Genomic DNA, 27,197 nt, shown 5'->3' on the forward strand with positions numbered 1-27,197 from the left:
TTGGACGTGTCTCTGATGGAAGCAACTGCATCTAACTTTTATTTTTTTAAATTCGCAATTAGTTATTAGTAGCGTGGGAAACAACAACTCGCTACTAGTATTTAGGATAGTAGTAGCGCGGGTGTGAAATAGTAGTAGCGTGGGTGGCACATGCTACTACTAACAAAGTTAGTAGTAGCGCGGGTTTAACCCATGCTACTACTACCTATTAGCTGTAGCGCGATACTAGTAGCGCGGGCTAGTAGCCTTTTTCCTAGTAGTGTAAAAGCATGATGAAAAATGTACGTATCACCGTACAACCCTCCAAGCAAACGAAAACGATTTCACCAAGACTATGTCCTCAAAGAAAGCGAACATAGTTTTCACCCAGACCGTCTGCCTGATTCCCTACACACACACACACAGAGAGAGAGAGAGAGGTATCAATCTAGATATCACAACCTTGGAGACGGTTGATGCCTGATGAGGAGTAGATGATGAAAGAGGAAGAGGCGCTTGAGGAGGGGGGAGATCAATCTAGATATCACTGCAGGAAAAATGATTGGTACCTAGTGAGGAGTAGAGTTTGGCGGAGGAGGATGAGGCGCTTGAGGAGGAACGGAGATCAATCTATATATCACGGTAGGGAAGACGATCAGTGACCGGTGAGGAGCAGAGGATGATAGAGTAGGAGGCGCCTATGGATGCCTCCGAGCTATCTATGGTGGCCATTGACGACATCCCGATCCTGCGTCAAAATAAGTGTGTTGAGGTGGTCACGGCTGTGGACAAAGGCAACCGTATTTCCAGCTGCCAGGCGAACAAGGCAGTGTCATTGTCCCAACTGAAAGCTCGACAACTCCAGACAAAAACACTGCCATGAAGGCAAAGCATCCGGTTAAAGGAAATGCTACCATGGCAGCCAAAAATGCTACCATACCAACCTCATCGACCATAGGGACCAATTGGGGGGAAGGTCGCGTCATTCAATGTCTAGCTTGGATCGTGCATTTGGATCACAACTATGTGGGCCCAACTGGATCAATGCTACTTAAGAAGAAGCCAAGAGGATGGAGGGCGTCAAGTGGATCACGGTAACAGCTAGATGGATTTTGCACTTCTTCTTTTACCTTTAGTGCATAGTTGTATATGAGAGAGACCATCCACTGTATTCAATCAAGTGAATGCAAAATAGAGGGAACTAGATCTTAACATCGTGGTATCAGAGATCAACCACTACCCTTCCATCGCCTCCACCACTACCAACATTGGATACCCGCTGTCGGGAACATGCCCGTGAAGCTTTGGTCGCGTCCATGGACCGCGAGCTTCGTGCCTACCTCGACAAGATGAACTCCAACGCGATCAACCATGCCAACAAGTAGGACAACATCCCCGCTTCCATTCTCAAGGCGCTTGACATGTAGATGGCCCAGATCGACTCCCTCACCGCATGGAAACCAAAGCTCAAAGCACTCTTCGCCAAGATGGATCTCTCGGTCTCTGCATTGCAAGTGGCATCCCCTATGGCCATATCGAATACGGGTGGAGCACCTCACACCCCACCACCAATCGCGATGGAAGGCAACCTCAATGGGCAGTCAAGCCACGGTGTGGTGCTTCTCACCCGGGAGGAGGGGGGGGGGGTCAACGATCCTTGAGTCGCTAGCGGCAACCCCTATCACGGGTATGACCATTACTCCTTCTATGTTTCCTACCCCGCTATCATCTCAAGTGCTAGACACCCTCAGTCAACCGCCGCCATCCATGGTGTTCCCAATTATCACTTGGAAAAACCAACAGCTCTCGAAGATGCTCTGTGAGCAGTACTTTTAGATGTTCTTCGCGCATAAATTGTATCTTGGGTTTCCATGGAGATTGCCTCCAATGGTGACGAGTTGAGGGAGGCAAGGTAGTAGAAGCGGAGGGCGAAAGTCCATAACTAGAAATGTTTCATTTGAACTCTTCTAATGGCTATTTACCCACTTTATGGGCTCCTTTGATTCAAATAAATTTATAGGGTTTTTGGAGGACTAGAATTCTAAGGAATTTTTTCTACATTTATCGTTTGATTCGTAGGATTGGATTTTGTTGTAATTTTTTCTAAGAAATCATTTGTACTACATTTCATAGAAAATCTAGCATGTCCGACCTCTTTTTACAATTCACTATGCCATCAAACACACTCTGCTAACCCTATAACCTATATTTTTCCTATTCTTAAGTTTTGAGAACCCTCCAAATCAAAGAGACCCTAATTTATTTTTCTTGCCAATGTTAACAGCAACTCCAACCGGCTGATGCAAAACAGATGCAGATTTTGTCTGTTTTTGTATGTTTGGGTTGGTCAGGCGGACGCACATGTCCCTTTGCGTCCCTGCACTAGTAGGTACGTCCAACGGGCGGGGCGCATTTTAACAGTGCATCTAGAAAAACTTAAACTTACAAACACATAAAAAATTAAACTTGAACTTAATTAAAATATATTACATTAATTCCAAAAGTCCCGGCTGTCCTTGCCGCCGTACATTAAACTTAAACATTTAAAAAAACTTAAACTCAAGAAATCCCTGGATCTTCTAGTCTCGGCTGTTGCCGCCATCCTAGTCGTCGATTTCGTCCACAGTGAGGTCGACAAAGGGCGGACTACCACAGGTGGGCGGGTGGCACCTGCTGTGGCTCCAGCAGTGCCTGATGCGGCAGGGACGGTGACCACGTTGATGTAGGGCCGTCACCGCGGCGTAGTGTTCGACGAGATTGAGAAGCTGGCCGCGTCCCTCCTCGACCCTGACGAACCAGGTGACGACCCGGCCTCCCGTTTGTGCTTCCCCAAGATCCACTTCCACACCATTGTGGCCGGCGAGCGGCGGCGCTGGCTAGGATTTGTCGGGCTTGTGGGGAGTAGACGAAGAAGAAGATGTGTGTGGAAGTGGACTGACCCCTCCAAACACGCCACTGTCTCATTAAAAAGACCACAACAGAAGTGGCTGTGCAGCCGATGCGCGGGGCCGAGAGCGTTCATGTCATTTAACAGGACCGGAGCGGGTGGTTGGGCGGCCGGCACGCGGGCCACAGGTGAACACCGAAAGGACACACATGGCGCGTACGTTTCACGTTGATGTGGAAGTAAACCTGGCCTAAATATGCGCCGAAAATGTATTCAAACAGATGCCAAACAGACATCATTTGAACATGCATTGGACGCGTCGGGCCATTGTTTCTATTCACTTGCACCAAAGGAAGGTCGGAGTTGGCTGAAATAACTCGTGCCAGTCAAAGTAGTATTAGCTAGAGAGCGGCATTGTGGTGCCGGGCGTGAACAATAAATCATAAAAAAAATCATTTTTTATGCAAGATGTTCAGATGCGTAATACTCGTGCCAAATTCAGTGAAGTTTTGGTATGGGAGAAACATTTACAAATGTCTGACTTTGTCTTCTTTGCCGCGCGGTCCTCGAATGACCAAACTTTATCAAATTTTGCACGAACACCACACGCATGAACATCTTGCTTATAAAAAGTAACTAGTAAGAGTGCACGTGCAACGCACGTATCCTAATAAACTACAATAAAAACATGAAGTTTGTCTTATGTTTTTACCTGAACATTTAAATGTGTGTCACGCCCAATGATTTTAATGTAGCAATTTATTTTAGATTAAGTCATGGGTCTTGTTTGATCCGTGAAAGACTTCCATTATTGAAATGTTGTGATCCCAAAATTCCAAGAAAATAATGAAAAAACTCGCTCATGTACAAACGACCAATACACATGTCTTCACATAAAATCAACGATCACATAAATGTATTTGTAATTGTTACTTATTACAAAAATACTTAAAAATAACAACTAAGCAACATTATCTAGTAATCATTATTTGATGATGATCCTCTCTGAAAGGTCCATCTTTTGATGCGGTCTATAATGCTTCATTCTAAGACTGGGATATTGTTTAGAACTTCATTCTCTTCATACTTCAAAATATGAACCAAAAATCACTTCCTCAGTTCAAAATCATCCTAGATATGCATTATATAACATTGTAATTTAAAAAAACACGTGTAACGTGTGTAGAAATGAGCATGGTGTCAGCATTTACCTTGGGTACTGGAAAATGTAGCGTCCCATCATGCCATGAGTGCATTAAGTTGAAAACCAAATAACCAGACAGGGACTGCATGTATGAAATGTTACATGCAAGTTGAATGAATCAATTAAATTGTGATGTATTGACAAGATTATTACCTGTATGAATTTGTGGGAACAACAAAAACTTTGCGTCCCCATATAAAAATGTCATCCTTCAAGGCAGGGTTGCAGCTTAGAGTGCAAGGTTTAGATCGTTGACTATAGTTTCAAGAATATGCTTTCCGAAAGTGGGTATCGAAAGCGGGTCCAAATAGAAATAACTTTTTTATGTTGGTCCAAGACAAACAATAAAAATAACCCAAGAATATCACAATGCAATAAAATCTACAAGAATACATGCATTTAGAAAGACATCAATCAATATCATTTATTAAGACCAAATAAACAATTAATTTGAATTCAAATCTTATCGTATCACACTCTAGCAAGCTAGACGTCATGGCACGCCAGTATCCTCACAGCCATGTTAAAACAACCAGGATCCATGTACTCATTTTTTTAAATATGTTCTTTACATGTCTCAAGTTTAAACTGATAGGGTAAGGTTGAGAGCTTTTCACCCATTCGCTCTTGTGAAATGGGAATTTTGTCAATTATAATTATACAAGAGTAATAATTTATTAGAAACAAAAATAAACTGGAAGAATGTGTCTTACTCTAGCAACAGGACATCATCAACCATGTTGATGAACAAGCAAAGTTCATCTATTAAGTCATCATTTGTTGGAGTGACAAACAGCGAAATGATAAATGATCGTGAGATGAGCTCAACTTGTGACGATGAGTTGGATGCTTTGGGTTTGTTAGGAGGTCTTTCGACGATCATACAATGAGTGGGATCTGTGTTGGTTTCATCATCATCCAAATCTCGGTTTTTTATATCGTCATCATTGAATTCCGAGTCGACTAAAATGACAGATAATTTTGTTCTAAAATCTGCCATGTGAACCTAAAGTGAAGCAGTAATAAAACTTAGTTTTCAAATAATGATACAACACAAAATAATTAGTATCAGGATATGATGCAAAATATACATGTTCGGGAGTGTCGGACAAACTATCTCCCGTGAAGTACTCGATGTAATTTAACATCCAGAGACCACAAGATGACCTAGATATTTTTTTGTTATGCTTAATAACAAAAATATTAATAAAAATTATTTAATAAAATGATGATAACTGAACCACACAGCCATACCAGACACGCTCAATGGAAAAAGAATTGAACACTTGCCGCTAATATAAATCAAATGACCAAAAGGGCTATCAATAAAGGAATTGAATTTCTGAACACATTTTTATATAAATCAAATGAACAAAAGGGCTATAAATAAAAAAATGAATTTTTTAATGCATAATTATTTAGAGAGGAACCCATATAAATATTCTTCACCGAATGTGTTGTCGATCATATATATTAAAAACAAAACAAAAGAGACACGCCCGATGATCCATTTGGTCGATGATCGGTTTAGTCTGGGTGGCGTAATTAGGCCACAGAAAAGCAACCAGAGGTCGAATTTTTGTAAAAAAAAACAAAGGAACACTAATAAAGAGCAACCGGTAAAAAGTAAAATAAAAGAAGGAGCAACAGGATAACCCGTCGCACTTTGCTTTCTCGGTTTCTCCAGTGGTGTGAGGTGAGACCGTGAAACACTATCACTTTGCTTTCTCCACTCATGACTTGATTCCTCCGCCAGCATCCTCCTCTGTAGCACGGCGCCTCCTCTGCAGCACGCCGTTCTCCGGCCGCGACGATGCCCGGTGGCCCCCCTCCCCCCAACCCACACCACCAACACAACCACCACGGCCTCGCCCCGTCTCGTCCTATCCCCACCATAGCCCCGCCCCGCCGGCCCTTACTCCCACGACAACCTCTCCCCGCCGGCCCTTATCCACACAACGGCCTCTCCCCGCTAGCTCCTGTCACCACCACGGCCTTGCCTCGCCGCCAACCCCACTGATCTTCCCTAGATCAGCTCTGCCCCCGCCATTGTACTGCCCCAGAGCAGATCGAGATGCGAGCTGCTGTACACGATGTGGGAGGAGGCATCTCGAATTGGACCGAGATTCAGTCCATTGTGCCCGCCGTAATCATCGCTCCCCGTGCTTGGCTCACACAGTCACTTCGGGAAGAAGTTCGCAGCTCGTGTGCGTGCTCGGTTGCTGAAGGTATGATGTTCGATTAGATGTTGTTAGTGCACCTATGGTTATCAGTGGGGATTTAGTCAGGTGACATTTTTGAGGCAACCATGCTGTGACAAAGCTAATTGAGTTGTGGATTTTTTTCGAACCGGGCATGACCCCTTTCCGTTGCAAATGAACGGAAATACATTGTTCCGAGAAACAAATAGGAGAAAAGGGAAAGAGGTGCAGCGAGTTCGGGCACTGCCAGGAAACCCACTGCGTTCGCCCGACATCGAAACGAACGCCATGGGGCGAAAACCTGACAACACCATAGTTCAACGACAACCTGAAATACTACAGTCTATTACAGCCAAAAGCTCATCACAAGAGCCAAATAGAAAACGGACAGCAGCTGGAAACGACAGCGGCAACTCTGAAAGCAGGCGAGATTGCGAGATCATTCTCCCTCGATCGGTCTCCTTGCCGCCTCGCACATCTTCATCATGCTCATAGTGCTTGACCTGACCATCGCCGCCCCACTGCGCAGCTCCTTGACTCCATCACCTTGCTGAAGACCTGCCCAATATAGCAAAAAGGAGCACACGGAAAACACAATCTCAAACAGTGTCTTAATCTGTTTCTTCTCAAAGGTGGCTCGATTTCTAGCCAACCAGATAGCCCAGCAAACAGCCGCCAGGCCAACAGTATAGTATTTCTTCCCATAGGGAAGGAAAGTGTGGCACTAGGAGAAATATTGCCAGTAACTGTTTGGACAGAGGTCCGTCCCTAAAGCCATCCCAACACAATGCCACACCACTTTAGCCACAGGACAAGTGAAAAACAAATGCCGGGATGATTCAGTACTGTCACAAAAGGAGCATTTGGGATCCCCAGGCCATCTCCTCTCCTTCATAACTTGCCTAGTCAAGACAACATCCTGAGATATTGAGTGGCTTAATTTGAATCCCGGGTGGCTTAATTTGTCACAATCAGCTAGCTATAATTGATGTTGAGTCATTTTTTGTGGTGGTTGCTTGATTCCTGTGGTATTCTCAGGTTGAAATGTCGCATTATTACCAGCACTAAGTAACAAAGAGTTCCAGGGTCACAAGCAGGTTGGTATCTGCACTATTTGTATCAAAAATACATCTGGCTCCATCATTTGACATCTGAACTTTGCTGATGCTTATGCCATTGTATGCACAACAGGCGCCTTCGCCACATTGTCATTCATTTGTGAGATGTTTCTATTTCTCTATGTTGGCATGGATGATATAGAGTAGTGGAAGAATGTTAGTGAAACACATACAGGTATGCTATCTATCTGCTTCTTTCCATGCGAGGAGTAACATATTTGTTGTTCAAATCTAGAAATGGTAACGCATTTTCTATACTATATGCAGCCCAATGAAATGTATGGCCTTGAGCTCCATTATTTAGGCCAGATCTCATGTGAGGTGGTATGTCAATTGCATTGGCATACCAAATCTGTTAATGAAATGTGCTTTAGGAGTGCTAAGCAGTGAAAAAATAAACATAACAGCATACCAAATGTACCATGTTAAGCATAAATGGTTTGAGTTATATTAGGAGGCGTACCCATTCGTCTGAAGACTGCTCTTAATATATTATTCTCTTTCTATGTTGTAACATTTAGATCAATCCACTTATTGGATTTTAATTCCATGTGCTCGGATGCATATTTGAATAAATCATCCAGTCCTTCTAGCTGTTGTACCAACAAATGAAAAAAGTATGAGCATGAAAAGTGAGAAATAAGAGGAAAAATAGCTTCTTATGAAAAGATGGGTCAGTAGGACTAACTACTGACCGTATTAGTGAGGTCCTTGCGGTTCATTGATGGGCCTAGCGAGTCGACACTTGAACACATAGTTTCCTAGCATTTATAACACATAGGTACCAGTGAACATCGTCCATGTTTATTGGAATGAATATCTGAAGAAAATGATTATTTTAGTTGTACTCCTATGTGGAAGAACCGGTCGTTCTCGCTGTAATTCATAGAAATATGTAGAAAAGTAAGACTAACCATATCATTTTCCAAATACTCTTTGGCTCTGTTTAATACCCATGCTGGTGTGGCATCTGTGTCATCCGAGGACAGATAGCAACCGATCTTTATCATCTTAGAAATGCATGCACTCAATAAGAACACACTTCCACCTAACCTTACTTGTAGATGCTCCGTAGGCAATCACAATCTTCATCAGCTATAGAAATTGAGTGACTGTAAGTTAGGAAATCAAAGATTGGATATGCAGTGTTTCATGTAGCTGGCATCACCTGTGTGGGATTGTTTTTGTTCTACCGTTGTAATGACTACTGTAGATTTGGCTCGACGCCGTTTGTCATGTAGGCTTTGTAATATACCTTGTCTATGTTGCTCATACTGGCCACTTTCCCTCTGCCTCTTGAGTGCTTGTTTTGCTTCTGTATAATAAGTGTTAATTAGGTACAAGACAACATGAGCAAAAGTGTTTTGTCAATCAGATGTACGGTGTAAGTGTCAATTAAGTATGATAGATAATATGAGCCACAATTGAATATCATATGGAGTGTTGCATCTGTAGGCTTGAAGTGGCGGTCGTAACACAGTCGGTTGGGAGGACTCAATGTCAGAGTCGATATTATGGACATTTTCCTTGTTAGAACCGGCACTATCTGGTGTGCTCTTAATGATTTTGGAGCATGAAGTGGAGTCTGATCACTCATTATCATATCAACAGGTATACCTGCATCATAATTGTATGTACAATGTTAGTTGTTGAGACACAAACTAAGGTATTATGTTTGACAAGAGAACACATGACCTTCCACAGCTGGGGTGTGTCGTTGCGGGGTGATAGCAGACTGCGCACTGGGCCTGTCCACAATCTCAAAACATGTCCAAAAGAAGACTTGATTAACACGACTTTACTTGTGATTCATGAAATGTATGAGAAAATGGAGTAACCAGGCGACATGGCCACGGGTGGCTTTGATAGAGTGTTGGTCACATTTATAATAGCAAATGTAGCTTTCTTAAATCCCTTGCCTCCTGTCATAATTTTGTTGAAATATGAGATGGGCCTAGAGCCCATATGACAATTTTAGATTTGATCTCTAAGGGCCCATGTAGGTGGCATGACAAGGTGGTGGGAAGTTTAGTCCCACCCCGGAAGTGGAAGGAGAGTTGGAGTGGTTTATAAGGGATTCTCTTCCTCATGCCATTGGAGCTTGAGAAGAGATGAGGCCCTCGCGCACTCCTCCTCCTCCGCTCGCCTCGTCATGATGCGCCGCGCCGCGGGTTGCGGGATTGAGACGAGCCGAGCTCACTCCTATGCGCTTCTTTTTCCGGTCAGGAACGGAGAGTCTTTGACAGGTGGGGCCACGATCTGAGACGTCGGATCGTGGGCTACCGACTTGGACGTGGGTTCAGCCCACGTCTCTCCACGCGCAGCCGCACATATATATGTGGGGCGCTGCCAACCCTAGCCGCCACGAAACAGAACGCGTCTCCGCCTCCACGCCCGCGTCGTTCCTCTGCTGTTGCTGCCGCCGGTGACTCCGTCCCGTTCACCACGTACACGGTTGACGGGAGAGCAGGCCTCCGAAACCCCGCTTCTCCGGATCCTATACGGGAGAGGGGCGATTAGGTTTTTGGGTAGCGACTACGCGACTGCTCGCTTCTGTTCATCTACGTCCACATCACCTTCGTCATCACCATGTCGACCGACGCTGACCGTGCCGCCGCTGAGAAGGCCGAGGCCGACAAGAAGGCCACCGAGGATGCCGCGGCTACTGCCGCCGCCACCGCCGCCGCATGGCCGATTGGAGGGTATACATCGTTTATCCCTCTCATGTTTCTTTCTGTTGTAGCAGTACTAGCGATATGCGTAGATGTTTCTACTATATGCGTAGTACATGCTCTATTAGATCATAACCAGTGTGTTATCAATACTGTCAATGTCATGCTTATGATTTATTCATGGATTAATTTAATCGGAAAACTGCCTATTTTCTTATCAATCCAAAAACCTAATGTGTGTAGGAGTTTTTCGAATTCTGGTTTTGCTGCTGCACTGAAACCGTCGCCGTTTACGGGGACGTACTTTAAGCGTTGGCAGACTAAAACCACCTTATGGCTCACTGCCATGAACGTGTTCTGGGTCGCCAGTGTGACTCCCACAGGAACGATCGCTCCTGATCAGGAGAAGGCGTTCAAGGAGGCCACTGTCGTGTTCCTCGGGGCAGTTCTGAGCGTGATTGGAGATAAGCTGGTTGATGCATATTTGCATGTGCGGTCTGCCAAGGACTTGTGGGAGGCGCTCGAATCTAAGTTCGGGGCTGCCGATGCAGGGAGCGAGATGTATATTATAGAGCAGTTCCATGATTACAAGATGGTTGAAAACCATCCTGTATTGGAGCAGGCTCATGAGATAATATGCATTGTTAAGGAGCTTGAGCTTCTTAAGTGCGAGTTACCGGGCAAGTTTGTCGCGGGCTGCATAATCGCTAAGCTTCCCAATTCCTGGAGGAACTTTGCCACCACTCTGAAACATCAGAGGCGTGAATTCTCTGTGGAGGATGTCATTGGCCATCTGAGTGTTGAGCAGAATTCAAGGGCAAAGGACTCGCACAGAAAAGGGGTCGAAGGAACTTCTGTGGCCAACATGGTGCATCAGAAGAACTCCAATTCCCACAAGCCCAAGGGAAAGAATGCTGTCCAACAGAGTGCCGACTTTAAGAAGAAGGGTAAGAAGACCTTCAAGAAGAACAAGAAGGATGAGGGCTGCTTTACTTGTGGTTCGCTTGAACATTGGGCCAACAAGTGCCCAAACAAGTATAAGAAGTAAGGGCAGGACTCCAAGTCTGTCAATATGATTGTGAGCAACAATGAGAGTGGTGCATCTGGATACGGTAATTTATTTGCTGTATTTTCAGTTTGGCCGTCCACCGATTGGTGGGTCGACACAGGTGCAGGTGTTCATGTGTGTGCTGACATTTCATTGTTTTCTTCTTACCAGGCCACAGGTCACGGGTCCGTACTGATGGGGAATGGCGCGAGTGCTTCTGTTCTTGGTGTTGGCACGGTCGATCTGAAGTTTACTCCGGGAAGGATTGTGCAGCTGAAGAACATGCAGCATGTCCCCGCCATCAAGAAGAACCTCGTTAGTGGCTCCCTTCTATGTAGAGAAGGGTTTAAGTTGGTATTCGAGTCTAATAAATTAGTTGTTACGAAATATGGACTATTTGTTAGAAAGGGTTATGAATGCGGAGGCATGTTCCACCTTTCTCTTGTAGATCTATGTAATAAAGTTGTGAACAATATTCATTTGAGTGTTAATGAATCTGAAGTATGACATTCACGTCTTTGTCACATTAGTTTCGGTGTTATGACGCGGCTAGCAAAATCGAATTTAATCCCGAGTTTCACTTTAGCCAAAGGTTCTAAGTGCCATTCGTGTGTGCAATCTAAGCAACCTCGCAAGCCTCACAAGGCAGCAGAGGAGAGACACTTGGCGCCACTGGAACTCATACATTCTGATCTTTGTGAGATGAATGGTGTGTTGACTAAAGGTGGAAAGAAATATTTCATGACTTTGATAGATGATTCCACTAGATATTGCTATGTGTATTTGTTAAATACTAAAGATGAGGCTCTACACTACTTCAAAATCTATAAGGCAGAAGTTGAGAATCAACTTGAAAAGAAAATTAAACGAGTCCGGTCAGATCATGGTGGAGAGTACTTCTCGAAAGAGTTTGATGCCTTTTGTATGGAACACGACATTATTCACGAGAGGACGCCTCCCTACTCACCCCAGTCAAATGGGGCTGTCGAGCGGAAAAACCGTACTCTAACTGATTTGGTTAACGCCATGTTAGATACGTCGGGTTTATCCAAGGCATGGTGGGGGGAGGCTATAATGACATCCTGTCATGTCCTGAATAAAGTTCTGACAAAGGATAACGAGATCACTCCTTACGAGAAGTGGACCAAGAGAAGGACAACGCTCTCATACTTACGTACCTGGGGCTGCTTGGCGAAAGTTAATGTGTCGATCCCCAAAAAGCGTAAGCTTGGACCAAAGACTGTGGACTGTGTTAATTTGGGCTACGCTATGAATAGTGTTGGCTATAGATTTCTAGTAGTTAAATCTGAGGTACCTGACATGAAAGTCGGTACAATTATGGAGTCTAAAGATGCTACATTCTTTGAGGACATTTTTCCCATGAGAGATGTACAAAGCACTTCTAGACAGGAATCTGAGGAGACTCCTGAACCTGCCATTCCGATAGAATATTATAATCAAACACATGATGAAAATCCTGAGGAGGATAATGAGGAATCCCTTGGTAGGGGCAAGAGACAAAGGACTATAATGACCTTTGGTGATGATTTCTTCATATACCTCGTGGAGGATAATCCCACTTCTATTTCAGAAGCGTATGCATCTTCAGAAGCTGACTACTGGAAGGATGCGGTCCGTAGCAAGATGGATTCCATCATGACTAACAGGACTTGGGAGCTTACTGAACGTCCTTATGGTTGCAAACCATTGGGATGCAAGTGGGTGTTCAAGAAGAAGCTTAGGCCCGATGGTACGATAGAAAAGTACAAGGCTAGGCTTGTGGCCAAGGGCTACGCCCAGAAAGAAGAAGAAGATTTCTTCGACACTTATTCACCTGTGGCCAAACTGACCACCATTCGAGTATTACTCTCGTTGGCGGCCTCGTATGGTCTTCTCATTCATCAGATGGATGTTAAGACGACTTTCCTGAACGGAGACCTAAAGGAGGAAATCTATATGCAACAGCCTGATGGCTTTGTGATGGATGGTCAGGAAGTAAAGGTGTGTAAGTTGGTGAAATCTTTGTATGGCCTGAGACAAGCGCCTAAGCAATGGCATGCCAAGTTTAATGAAACATTGACATCTGTTGGCTTTGTGGTTAATGAGGCCGACAAATGTGTATACTATCGCTATGGTGGGGGCGAAGGAGTTATACTGTGTTTGTATGTTGATGACATACTGATATTTGGGACTAATCTAAAGTTGATCGAGGAAGTTAAGTATTTCCTATCTCAGAACTTTGAGATGAAGGACCTTGGAGTGGCTGATGTTATCTTGAACATCAAGCTATTGAGAGATGATGAAGGTGGGATTACACTTCTGCAATCCCATTATGTTGAGAAGGTGTTGAGTCGTTTTTGATATTTGGACTGCAAACCATCTCAAACACCATATGATCCTAGTGTGCTGATTCGAAAGTCTAAAGGCACAACTATAGATCAATTGAGATACTCTCAGATTGTTGGTTCACTACAGTATCTAGCAAGCGCAACGAGGCCTGACATGGCATTTGTTATTAGCAAACTGAGCCGATTTGTTTCCAAACCGGGTGATGTACATTGGCATGCTCTTGAGAGAGTTATGCGCTATCTGAAAGGTACTATGAACTATGGACTTCACTATACCGGATACCCGTCGGTACTTGAAGGGTATAGTGATGCGAATTGGATCTCTGATGCTGATGAGATGAAGGCCACAACTGGGTATATATTTACTCTTGGAGGTGGTGCTGTTTCCTGGAAGTCTTGCAAGCAAACGATCTTAACAAGATCGACAATGGAAGCAGAATTAACATCATTAGACACATCGGATGGCGAAGCAGAATGGCTTCGAGATCTGTTGATGGACTTGTCAGTGGTTGAGAAGCCGTTTCCGGCCATCCTTATGAACTGTGACAATCAAACAGTTATTGTCAGGGTGAAGAGTTCAAAGGACAACATGAAGTCCAACAAACACATAAGAATGAGATTGAAAGCTGTCAGAAAATTGAGAAACTCCGGAGTGATAGCGTTGGATTATATTCAAACGGCTAAGAATCTGGCAGATCCCTTTACTAAAGGGCTATCACGTGTTGTGATAGATAATGCATCAAGGGAGATGGGTATGAGACCCACATGAGTTGCCTTGGTAGTAACCCAACCTATGTGATCGGAGATCCCGTGAAGTAGGACCTGGGAAAACAAGCCAGTGGCGAACTGAGGAGAGTAACTTCACTAACCCACTCCGTTGGAGATGCAATACTCTCGAAAACTGTATGGAAGGATGACTACTGTCTTAATGTGTTCCAAGGCTTATATGCATAAGAAAGATGCTATCCTATAGAGCGATCTTTGGAGGAACACACCTATATGAGCCCGACTGTTGGTCACAGTCTATGAGATTGGGGTGATCTCTAGCAAGCTCATGAACAAGCCAGGAGTGTGACTAATATGCTCCACCCGAGGGGTCGGCCTTCGGCAGCCTCGTATCAGTGAGACTTGTGGTGAAACTTCTTGACGCCAAACTGACAATTCAAGGCATAGTCCATTGTTCAGTTGTGAAGGAGTGTAACTACTTGGTCTAGGTGGAGCTCAACCTTAATCGGTCTCCACTGAGATGCTGGTATATCAAAACAACATTTGGAACAAAGGACAAACTGGGCCCCTGAGATTTGGTGGGGAATTGTTGAAATATGAGATGGGCCTAGAGCCCATATGACAATTTCAGATTTGATCTCTAAGGGCCCATGTAGGTGGCATGACAAGGTGCTGGGAAGTTTAGTCCCACCCCGGAAGTGGAAGGAGAGTTGGAGTGGTTTATAAGGGATTCTCTTCCTCATGCCATTGGAGCTTGAGAAGAGATGAGGCCCTCGCGCACTCCTCCTCCTCCGCTTGCCTCGCCACGCCACGCCTCGCCACGACGCGCCGCGGGTTGCGGGATTGAGCCGAGCCGAGCTCACTCCTATGCGCTTCTTTTTGCCGGTCAGGAACGGAGAGTCTTTGACAGGTGGGGCCACGAATTGAGACGTCGGATCATGGGCTACCGACTTGGACGTGGGTTCAGCCCACGTCTTTGCACGCGCAGCCGCACATATATATGTGGGGCACTGCCAACCCTAGCCGCCACGAAACAGAACGCATCTCCGCCACCACGCCCGCGTCGTTCCTCTGCTGCTGCTGCCGCCGGCGACTCCGTCCCGTTCACCGCGTACACGGTTGATGGGAGAGCAGGCCTCCGAAACTCCGCTTCTCCGGATCCTGTACGGGAGAGGGGCGATTAGGTTTTTGGGTAGCGACTACGCGACTGCTCGCTTCTGTTCATCTACGTCCACATCACCTTCGTCATCACCATGTCGACCGACGCCGACCGTGCCGCCGCCGAGAAGGTTGAGGCCGACAAGAAGGCCGCCGAGGATGCCGCGGCTACTGCCGCCGCCACCGCCGCCGCATGGCCGATTGGAGGGTATACATCGTTTATCCCTCTCATGTTTCTTTCTGTTGTACCAGTACTAGCGATATGCGTAGATGTTTCTACTATATGCGTAGTACATGCTCTGTTAGATCGTAACCAGTGTGTTATCAATACTGTCAATGTCATGCTTATGATTTATTCATGGATTAATTTAATCGGAAAACTGCCTATTTTCTTATCAAATTTTTTAGTACTGCATCCCTTTTTACCTCTCTCTTTCTCTCTGTCTCTTTAGTTCTTTTGGATCTGTTTTTTGACCTGCGAGGCAACGATATATTTTGGATTTACAAGATTGAAGTACGTAAGAGTACATGATATATGTATTTACCTGAATTGTCGTTGTTTGTCAGGTCCTGAAAGGGAGTACGTGCCCCACTATGCTCAAAGGATGCCATATTGTCAACTCAGTTTGTCATGCAGATCATGATGTACTGTAAGTATCAAATTTCATGATACAAATTATAATTGTCAGATTAAAAGAGCAATTTCCTTTTGTTTTCTGCCTAATCATCTATACTTGCGAATTCAAATGATCTAACCTATGCGTTGGCACGTCAGAAAGTAGTCATATGTCCTCGAGATGCTGCGGGCCACATGGGGTGATGACACTGTAGGTAGGGCAGCACGCCGTGGTCGAGGACGACCACCGGGTGGAGGACGTCGCGGCCACCAGGGACGACAGCGGTGTGGCGATGACGGCGGGGCGAGGAAAGGTTGGGCAGCAAGGCGGGTCAAGGAATGACGTGCACCAAGGCGGAGGACAATGCGGCCACCAGGGGCTAGGGCGGCGTGGCGACGGCGGAGGGGCGAGGAGAGGTAGGGGAGCAAGGCGGGTCGAGGATGTCTACCGGGTCGAGGACATCGCATACACCAGCGCTGATCGCGGCGGTTCCTGGCGTGGTGGTGGCGTAGATCGTGGAGGTGCTGTTTAATTCCCAGGAGGTGTCATCATGGGGCTGTGTAGCATCCTGAATGGGGGAGTCTTCCGGCAGAACATTTGTTGTGAACCGTTGATTTGATTGTAGTATGGTTGATGTAACGTGGACAGTTGGATGGTATTAAGTGGGTCTGATCGGACGTGGGGGGTTATCCCGTGTGCACTTTCTGGTGTGGATGTAGAGGAAGTCATGTTTGGTCTTTTAATAGTAGTATAGATTCGGAATTATTTGATTTTGTTTCTATTTTTAATCGATGTACTGTTCATTCAGCTTGTCTGCGCTCGGGCATCAAAGGGGATTTTCATATTAGCTAGGCCTGTAATAACCACACCTACCGGAAGTACACTCGAATCCTGGGGAAATGCTGTACAGCCCACGCACTGCACCGTAGTCTACATGCCATTTACGCCGACTGGACATTACGGTGAACAGTTAGAGTGCCGCGTTCGGGGCTGCAAGCAAGTGACCGGTTGCTTGCTTGGACGCGCGAGAACCGATGAACTTTACCACGCCATGCCGTGGTGGCAGGAGCAGAGCTAGCTAGGTACCCCATCCTGTCTTCTCGCCGAGCTTTCTTCTCTCCCAATCGTCGGTCAGAGGCAGGAGGGAGACAACAACCAAGTGTTCTTCGGGAGAGGCTTCATTTCACCGCTTCTCGTCGTCTCCGCTAAGATCCTCTGCTCTCGCAGAATCCCGGGGCTCCCGATTCTTTCTTTTTCCGCCAGTTGATCTAGCCAAGGTTTTCGTTCGCCGGGATCTCAGCCGGCCCAAGGTAAAGCCTCTCCCGGTCGAACTCGCAACTCAGCAGCATTGGCATCGTCGTTTCACAGTTTTGGCACTGAACTTCACTGCTAATGATGCTCTCTTCCTTTGCTACGCATGTCGGGTGAGAAGATGGGCTACGAAAGATGCAAGCGGAGGGATGAGCTCGACTACTGCAATCTGGATGACCGGGAGAAGCATTTCCTGATGTTTATGGTGGATGGCTGTGGTCGTGAGATGGTAAGCCCCCTACTCATGTTCAGCCACAGTGGTTCTTGTTTTTTTTCTGTCACCTTCTTGTGTTGAATTTTTTTTGAGAAAGCGCAGGTGAACTGCGTGTGCATTATGAGAAGAAGCAGCGACAGAGCGCTAGTCTGTACAAAAGCAACCGACAGCTGCCAAAATACAAAAGAAAGAAAAACAAGAACCCAGGCTGCAAGGTCCTCACTCTCGCAGCATCAGATGGTTAACCCCTGCTAGTGCCCACGTAGCAAGGTCGTCAGTGAGAAGCTCCAGCACTACCCGGACGGGGCGCTCGAGATGCGTGAAGATGCCGCCGTTACGCTCTAGCCAAATCCATCAATTGGTTAGGAGAGCGATTGATCACGCCCGCTTGCGGTCATGAGGCACCGCACTGAGGCCGTCCAGCCACTCCACCATGCAGTTTGTGGACCTCCAGGAGCAACGAAGTAAGGTGGGAACGTGGAAGCGGCTGGCCGCTGCCGTCCAGAGGTTCCTCGACCAAATGCACTCCCTGAACAGGTGTTGAGCGGTCTCCAGGTTGCGCCAACACAATGGACAGAAATAGGAGTTGGGCCATGCCCTGGCCATGAGCCGGTTCGCCGTGAGCAGTCGACCAGCAGATAGGAGCCATGTGAAAAACTTAATCTTAGCCGGCGCCTGGGCATGCCAGACCAAGTGCATGATAGGCGAGGAGGTGGACCCCATGAATTGCAATCGGTATGCCGATGAGGCCGAGTAGCTGCCAGAGGCCTCAAGCTTCCAGGTGAACTTGTCCCTGCCTGTATCAAGGATGGTCGCAGCGCTGATCCTGCCCCAGAGAGAAACAAAAGCAGCGAGTAGGTTACTTGGGACTCGTCCACCCAGGTCGGTCACCCAACGATTGCCGTTTAGTGCTTGCGGCACGGTGCGATGCTTGCGTTTCGAGAGGCGAAACAGTTCTGGCGCAATGTGGCATGGAGCTTGGCCTTGCAGCCAACTGTCCATCCAAAAGGAGGCCGTTCGGCCATCGCCTAGCACCACTGTTGTGGCAGCCGCGAACGGACGGCGGTCGTCCTCATTGCACGGCACGGGGAGACCAATCCAAGGTTTGTAGGGGGCCGTCTTTTCCCACCAAAGCCATCTCAGCCTGAGCGCGATTCTGAAGCAGTTAAGGTCGATGATGCCCAAACCTCCGAGCTCTTTAGGTCTGCATATCCTGCCCCATGCAACCTTGCAGTGCCCTCCAAGGCAACTCTCCTGTCCACGCCAGAGCCACGCTCTCCTGGTTTTGTCTATCTGACGCCTCACCCAGGCTAGTAGTTGATGAACTGAAAGCCAATATACAACCAACGCAGAGAGCACAGAGTTCAGGAGCACAAGACGGCCGTCAGCAGTGAAAACCTTGAATTTCCATGCGGTGAGACGGGCTAAGATCTTGTCCAGCAACGGCTGCAGCTCAGCTTTGCGAACCTTGCGAAGGGACAGGGGGAGGCCCAAGAAACAGCACGGTAGGGCGGCGTGCGTGGCCCCGAGCGGCTGTATGACATTCTCCACATCGAAAAGCTCGGGGCGAATCGGAATGGCCTTGCTCTTGGAGAAATTTACTTGTAGCCCCGCGGCCTGCCCAAAGGCTTGCAGAATCTGCCGAACGGCAAGAAGCTCTTGGCGGATAGAGTTTAAGAAGAGAGCAACGTCGTCCGCGTAGAGAGAGGTTCGTAGGCTTGGAATCCTCCCCTTTAACTTGGAAAGCAGCCCATCACGGACTGCTAAGTCTAGCAGCCTCTGGAGCGGCTCCATGGCGAGGATGAACAAGAAAGGGGAAATCGAGTCGCCCTGCCTGAGCCCCCTGTGGTGCCTGATCGACCGGCCTAACGCCCCGTTGACGAGCACCCTGGACGAGCTGGTGGCGAGGAGCATGGCGATCCAGTTGCACCAGCGTGACCCGAAACCTCTCGCACGCATCATGTCCAACAGATAGGGCCAGGAGACAGTGTCGAATGCTTTTGCTATATCAAGCTTTAGCAAAATAGCGGCCCGCTTTGTCCTGTGGAAGTGCCTGGCCATCCCCTGCACAAAAATGAAATTGTCTTGGATGCATCTGCCCTTGATGAAGGCGCTCTGTGTCGGCGAGATGAGCGTGTCAATCCGCTTGGCAAGCCTCAATGCAAGCACCTTGCTGAAGAGCTTCGCCACGCTGTGCAGCAGGCTGATGGGCCTGTAGTCCGCCATGCTCGAAGCCCCATCTTTCTTGGCCAAGAGCATGACGTGCGCCCCATTGAGCAGGTGCAGGCCTGTCCGGTTCATGCAGTGCAGCTGCTGGAATGCGAGCACCAGGTCATCTAAAATGATTTCCGCCGCCGCCTTGTAGAAAGCCCCTGAAAAACCGTCCGGGCCCGGGGCCCGATCCGGCGGCAGGTCCGCAATGGCCGCTGCGATTTCCTCCCGGGTGAACGCAACCTCTAGGTTATTGAGATTGGCCCTAGAAAGGCCCAGCGCATCCCAGTTGAACCCTGTTGACACCGAGCCTGGGTCCCCGAGCAAGCGGTCGAAGAACTCGGTCGCGATCTGCTCTTTGTGGCGCTGCTCAGTGGCCAAAACGCTGCCTGAAGCCAATGAGCCAATGAAGTTTTTCCTTCGGCGGCCATTAGCTTTTATGTGAAAATACTTGGTGTTGGCATCACCCACTCGAACTTCCCTGACTCTGGCGCGCTGCCTGGCCTTGATGCGCTCGATGACTGTGAGACCAAGAATGCGGGACTTGAGCTCTTTGCGTAGGGTTAGCTCGTCCAGCTCGAGCTGCCTATCTTCCTGAGCTTGGTCGAGCAACAGAATCGTGTCCTGCGCCATCAGCAGCTGCAGGCGAGTGTTCCCGATGTGGTGCTTGTGCCAAAGACGGAGCGCTCTAGCCGCCCACTTGAGCTTTGTGTCCAACCTAATAAGCGTGCATCCCTGCACACCCGGCGCGTTCCAGACTACTGCCACAACCTCCTTGAACCCAGAGACGTGCGGCCAGAAGGCTTCGAAACGGAACCGCGCACTACGCCGCGAGGAGGACTCACATGTCAAGAGGAGAGGGCAGTGATCTGACATGGCCGTGGCGAGGGGTTGGAGCCGCGCTGCGCTGTACTGAAGATCCCACTCCGGCGTGCAGAAGGCGCGATCCAGGCGGACCAGCGTGGGCGAGGCTTGCTCGTTTGACCATGTGAAGCGCCTGCCGCACAAATTGATCTCCTTGAGGTCGTTGTTATTTAGCGCCGATCGGAATCGCGCCATAAGCCGCAGATTGATGTTGGAGTTGCTCTTGTCCCGGGCTTCATAAATTAGGTTAAAATCCCCGATTATAAGCCAGGGTCCGGAAATAAGCCCACGGATCCAAGCCAGGTCAGCAAGGAAAAGAGGTTTGGCGTCTTCCTCTGAGGGCCCATAGACCGTGGTCAGCGTCCAGGCCGCACCACCCACCAGCGGCGTCACTAGCGCGGTAACGGCGAAGGCTGACATATCAATCTGATCGATCTGGAAGGAGGCAGCATCCCAGGCCAACATAACTCCTCCCCGCGTTCCAGCCACAGGCAGAACCAGCGAGCTCCCCAACCTCGGCCCTGCGATCTCAGCGAGCATGGCAGCCGGAATTGCTTCGCGCTTGGTTTCCTGCACACAAAGGATCGAGCATCTAGACTGCTCCACGAGCGATCGCACACCCCATCTACGGGCGCGGTCATTCAGGCCCCTTGCGTTCCAGTTCAATAGAGAAAAGCTATTCATGGCAAACACGAACAGGGACCCATTGCATTGGCATGCTCGAACAGGGAGCAGCGAAGCGAACACACATGAGCTGATACGGCCGGAGTGACGACACGGGCGCCCGGCGAGGTCGCAACAAACTAAAGCCTAGCCTACGACGCGGTCTGGGGACGGCGTGGTGGCTACAACACGACACGAACTGGAGACGGACTAACATAACAACAGAACGGGGCCCCTTGGACATCTGGATTGCATCAGGCGGCGTTGCCGGCGAGCTCGAGTAGGTCCTCGTCCGGAAGGTTGAGGGTGGCCGAAGAGTGCACTCCCGCCGCCCGCCCCAACGCGGACACCATCCTTCCCAGTGGCGCCTTGAAGCGATCAGTGTAGCGCTGACGCACATCGGCCGTGAACTGGCCTGGGTGGTCAATGAACGCCAACTGCTTGGCGAGCCTAGCTTGCGCCTTCTGCTGCTGGGTCATGCCGGCCGCCCTGGCCGCGACCCGTGGGCTGGCCCGGCGGGGGACGGCCGGGGTCTTGATCATCAGCGTCGGCGGCTCTGGGGCCGGAGCCGTGGCATTGGAGGCCGGCCATGGCAGGGCGTCATCAGTGGAGGCATTGGAGGCCAAGCAAGGTGGCGCACCAATGACGGAGGGTGGTAGCAGACGGAAAACTTTGGAGAGGAACGTGGTTGCCTCGTCGACCTCCAGATCCTGAAGCTGTGCTGCGAGTTGATCTGCTGACATGATGCGCTCCACCTGATGGTTCACCGTCCCCACCGGCCGGGTCAGCTCCTGGGCTGCCGCCAGAGGGGCAGGCTCGATCGGGGCGGGAACCAAATAACCCAGCTAGGGCCACGGCTTGGCCAGCAGGTCCTGGGCCAACGAGGACGCCGGTGCGTGGTTCACCAGCGGCCCCATCCCCAGGTCAGACTCCTCGAGCTCCTCCCATGCAGGTAGTCCGTGGGGTTGGGGAGGGCGCGGCTGCACCCAGGCCGCGCAGTCGTCGGCAGCCTGCACCCCGGGCTCCAGTTGACCGGGCTGCCAGGCCGACAGGGCGCCGAGCTCGAACAACTGGGGGTCAGAGCGCGTGAGCTCCTCCCAAAAGGCCCCCACCTCCTCGTGGAACGGCCCCATGTCAGGCTCAAGGAAGACGCCCACGGGGACCCCTTCTAGCACGGGGGCAGGCGCCACGCCGGGGGCGACAGGGACGCCCTGGAGCACCTGCACCCTGCCCTCCTGGAGCAACTAGGTCGATTGCTTGATGCAGCACGTACTCACATTTTTCTTCAGACATGCAGACTATCGATTTAATGTTTTCGTGCCAGAATAAGCATATCCCCAAGTTGGATCTGATCCGTACTACTGTAGATCCAAGTTCCTAATAACACTGCACGTTGAAGTAAAAAAAAAGAAGAGAAGAAGCTATGATACTCTGCAAATAGGATGTATAGTTACTTTTCAATTTTAGTAGCACAGAATACAAAGGAAAACGAGATCAACAGGGACTAACCCCTGTGGTAATTTACAAGAAGAAACCCATGATTTCAGCACGGAATAGTACCTTTACCGGGATTTTACTTGGGGATGAATAAAGATTTATAGTGTTAATTGTGTCAATGTGCCCTTCAATCATGGTCTGGTGGCTAGAGCTGGCCTGGAGACTGTCTTCTTTATAGGATCACTCAGTTAATGTTGAACTTGAATTTCACTTTATTTGTAACTTGCTATATATTCTGTGGAAAATATTTTATGGCACGTTGATTTGGTCCCTGAATCAAAGGCATTAACATGATAACACCGAGACTAAATGTCACACTGGTAGAGGTACAGAAATAAGCTAGTGCCTTTCTCCCTGTCTGTTTTCACATCAGATGTCAAATAGTATATTTTGCATAATCTTCATACTTTGTATCCTCCTATGGTTTCAACCATGTTTTCTTCATTGGTTCTTGTTTCTGCAGACCATCCCAGATGATTTTCTGAAACGATTCAGGGGTGAGATCCCAAAAGAGATCAAGCTAGAAACACGAAATGGTCATATTTACACTGTTGGAGTTGCCAAGTATCCAGATAAACTAGTCCTTAGAGCAGGATGGGAGACTTTTGTCGAAACCTACGGTCTACAGATCGACGACTCTGTGGTATTTAGATACAATGGAAACTCTCAGTTCAATGTCATAGTGTTCGATCGATTTGGCCGTGAGAAAGCATCATCGGTTATTGCAGACAGTACTCCTCTGTCTCCTTATGTGCAGGAAAGGCACATAGGCGCTCCTGAAACTTTGGTCCGTTCTCATGGTCATTCTCTGGCCCCTGGAATGCAATCTCCCACTGAAAATGTGAATATTTCTCAAGGGCATCCTCAGCTCATGCGTGTGCAGCCGCATACTGATAACGTGAGCCGTTCTCAAGGGCATGCTCAACATGTGCAAATGCAACTGCCTACCGACAATATGAGACGTTCCGAAGGGCATCCTCAGCCCATACAAATGCAATCGCCTAGTGCAAATGTGGACCATTTTGTTGATGACAGTCGGCACATGCAAATGCAACCACCTACTGAGACTCTGAATCGTTCTAATTGCCAGCCCCAGTCTCTGCAAATGCATCTGACATGTGCTGAGAGGCAGTCAAATCTTCAGAGGAATAAATCAAATCAGGGCAACAAGAGCGTGGCGAGTTCTTCAGGCACTCCCTCTCAGACTCTAGTTCTTTCATACAGTTTGTGATTATAGATATAACTCCTTGTAAATCGCAACTGGTGTTGTCACCTTCAATTGATATATTCAGTAATTGTTCTCCTTTTGTGTACAGGGGATTCTTTGTGCTTGGAAGATGATACTAATTTATGTGAAACATCTAGATACACGCTTGGGTGGAACACCCGTCTAAATCCAGCGCAGAAGAAGAAAGTTGACCAGAAGGTCGAACATATCCCATCTGACAATCCAATCTTTGTGGCCATGATGAGCAAGTGCAATGTTACAGGAACTTTCACCCTAGTGAGCGTCGAATTTGCTGTTGAATACGCATTCTGCTAAAGTCTGCAGCAAGCCGTTTAAACTAAGATTTCTGTTGAAAACACTATTTTGAATGCTTTAAGTTGTTAAACCCACCATGACTAAATTACAGACCATATATTGTTTACTATGATAATGATCTGGGATTGAAATGTTATTCTGTTCTGCAGTTTGCTTGAATGCCATTATCTAACCATTTTACCCAAATCTGTAATTAGAGTGTGCCCAAACAATATGTCAAGCGACATGTGGGAGATACGGAGCGCAACATATGTCTTCAGTGCCTTGGCAAGAGGTGGGAAGTGCAATTTGGTGGTAGGCCTGAAGAGAAAAGGATTATATCTGGCTGGCGGAGGTTTGTAAAGGACAATGATGTTGAGATGGGTGATATCTGCATTTTTGAATTGTTGAAGAAATGTAAGACGTGCACGATGGAAGTCCATATCATCCATACAAAGGATATTGATACGCCTTCCAAAATTTGTCAGCAAAGGCACAGAGAGGTTGTTAAAATTATGGAACATTCTCATTCTCTCCCCCAGCTTAAGAAATGCAACTGCGTAACGAAACAGTGGAAGATGCTATCGTTCATCCCGAACCCAAGCAAATACAGCCACCTTCGTTGGAAAGACGGATACGACTTCAAAGGGACAAGTCTAGTCAGGGCAGCAAGAGTACGACAAGTTGTTCCTACTGCTAAGTCATCTGGTGGCAATTCATGCTACCAGATGGTACTGAGATACACTTTGTTTTGTTTTACAGATATATTAAGTATGTAATTGTTATCATTTTTTTGTGGTTTGTGCAGGAGATTCCTTGTCATCGGAAGATACTGATCATGAAGAAGGTGCTTTGCCTGATTGCATCCTTGCACGTTTTACGCGCCTTACTACAGATCAGAAGAAGGCAGTGAAGGAGAAGGTTCAATTTATTGATTCTGAAACTCCCATCTTTGTTGCCATGATGCAACAAACCAATGTTACTGGAAGATACACTCTAGTGAGTTCCAAACCTTATTCTCTAATAATGCTTGTTCCACTAGTGATATTGACCATGTATTCATCTATCATGTGTTCTTTCTTGGATCATAAAGCTATTTAGAGTGCTTTATAATTATAACCTGGTCATGTGAGTTTACATATAATTAGCTTCCTAGGATTAGTGAAGGATTTAGGAAGTCTAGAGTGATTTAAATTCCTAATTTGCTTGAATAACATCATCTAACATTCCTTTTCTATTTTGAATCTGTAACTAGAGCCTCTCAAAGAAATATATTAACAAATATTTGGGAGACGAGGTGCGGAGCATCTGCCTTGAGCGACTTGGCGAGAGGTGTCAAGTATGGTTTGGACGCAGGCCTCAGGATAAAAGGATTATAGGCGGATGGACAAAGTTCGTGAAAGCCAATGAGGTGGAGGTGGGAGATATCTGCCTCTTCGAGCTGCTGAAGCATCGGAAATTGTGTGCCATGAAAGTTCATATCATCCGCGCAAAGGACTTCAGTTGATCAAAATGCCATTGTCTGATTTATCTTGAGGTGGTGTGTAGTCCCTTTTGTGCTGTTAGGATGTAGTGCTACCTCAGTAACAAAATACTTGTCGTGATTTTAGTTCAAATTTGAAGTAACATCACAACAAGTATTCTGGAACGGAGGGAGTAGTAGGTTACTTTGTTTATGCCTATCTGTCCTTGTTATTTTGCTACCATGGACACATGTTGGGGAACAAGTGAGTACTATATTTTATTATATAATTTCCTTCGAAACAAATGTTTTATCCTTCTGTGCATACTCTGCTAGTGCTACGGTGCATTTGTTATGTTATTTTCTTTCCAAGAACTAGTAAGTTTTTTGTTTTGTTTTGAGAACTAGGTTTTTTTTAGAACTAGGTAGTGCATTTGTTATCTGGGGTGATCGCATACCATCGCAGGCCCTTGGCCCAAGCCCACAAGAGGTGCCACTACAACTATTTAGGAGCAGGCAGCAGCCTCTGCCTAGTTGTCTAACCATGTTTGGTTTGCTGTTTCCTTTTAAAGATTAGATTAGATAATATTTCCATTTTGTTAGGTTTTGTTTTGGAGTTGTTTATTTTTCTTTTTGGTGTCGACTTGTAACATAGGGTTAGTGGCTATCTGGTGGAGTTATTGTCACGAGGCATGCAGCCTTGGGTTTTCTTTTCGCTTTATTTCCGGGTTGATGTTGCCCGGTTGCTAGATTTTGCCTTCCTAATAATATATGGCTGTGTGCATCGAGCCCGGAGTTATCCTCCTTTTCAAAGAAAAAAAGGTTTCATCTAATAAGAGCCTTGTACATTTTCTCTAATAAGAGCCTTGTACATTTCCTCTAAAAAGAGTACATAGCTGTATGATGCCACCCCTAGACCCTATTTCATTATCAACCAAGCAACAATGTATCTCTTCCTCGTCTATTCTCCTACCCTGAGAATCGACACTCCTGAGTGCCGTGGCTACAAACTCCAATCGATGATCGATAGATCCGCGAGACGGGGCGACGGGACCACAGATCATGGACCATTGATCGTCACCGCGAGCTCCCAAGACACTAACGGGTTTGGATATGTGATCTGAGTAGGCCTCTGATCTTTTCGCACTAACCACCACGCGGGAATAAGTATGAGCACTCGGCTTCGTATGATTCTCCGAAAGCTCTTCGGACGTCAGCGATTGAGCGGCGCGCGCTCGGTTGCACGAGAAGCACTTGTGCTTGTATTAGGGGGTGGGTCTGCTCCAGGCCGTGTACGCAACGCGCATGAGTGCAAAGGGCGATGGGCCCAAGACCCCTGAGCGCTAAGGATGTAGGTTGGCGTGCTGGCCTCTTTGTTGAGACTAGGTAGGGCTACGATGTGTCTATCAGCCGAGGCCGGGCATGACCCAGAAAAGTGTGTTCGGCTAAAGCTAATCGAGCGTGTTGGGTAAGTTGGTGCACCCCTGGAGGGAAG

General features: G+C 47.5%; 1 pseudogene; it reads left to right on the plus strand.

The window, feature by feature from the left end:
* The first annotated feature begins 17,390 nt into the window (after positions 1–17,390).
* LOC125554593 (putative B3 domain-containing protein Os08g0325100) lies at positions 17,391–25,747 on the plus strand (annotated as a pseudogene).
* The last annotated feature ends 1,450 nt before the right edge of the window (positions 25,748–27,197 follow it).

This window comes from Triticum urartu, chromosome 4A, assembly GCF_056163025.1.
Source record: "Triticum urartu cultivar PI428250 chromosome 4A, HENAU_Tu73, whole genome shotgun sequence".
In the NCBI taxonomy this organism is placed as follows: domain Eukaryota; kingdom Viridiplantae; phylum Streptophyta; class Magnoliopsida; order Poales; family Poaceae; genus Triticum; species Triticum urartu.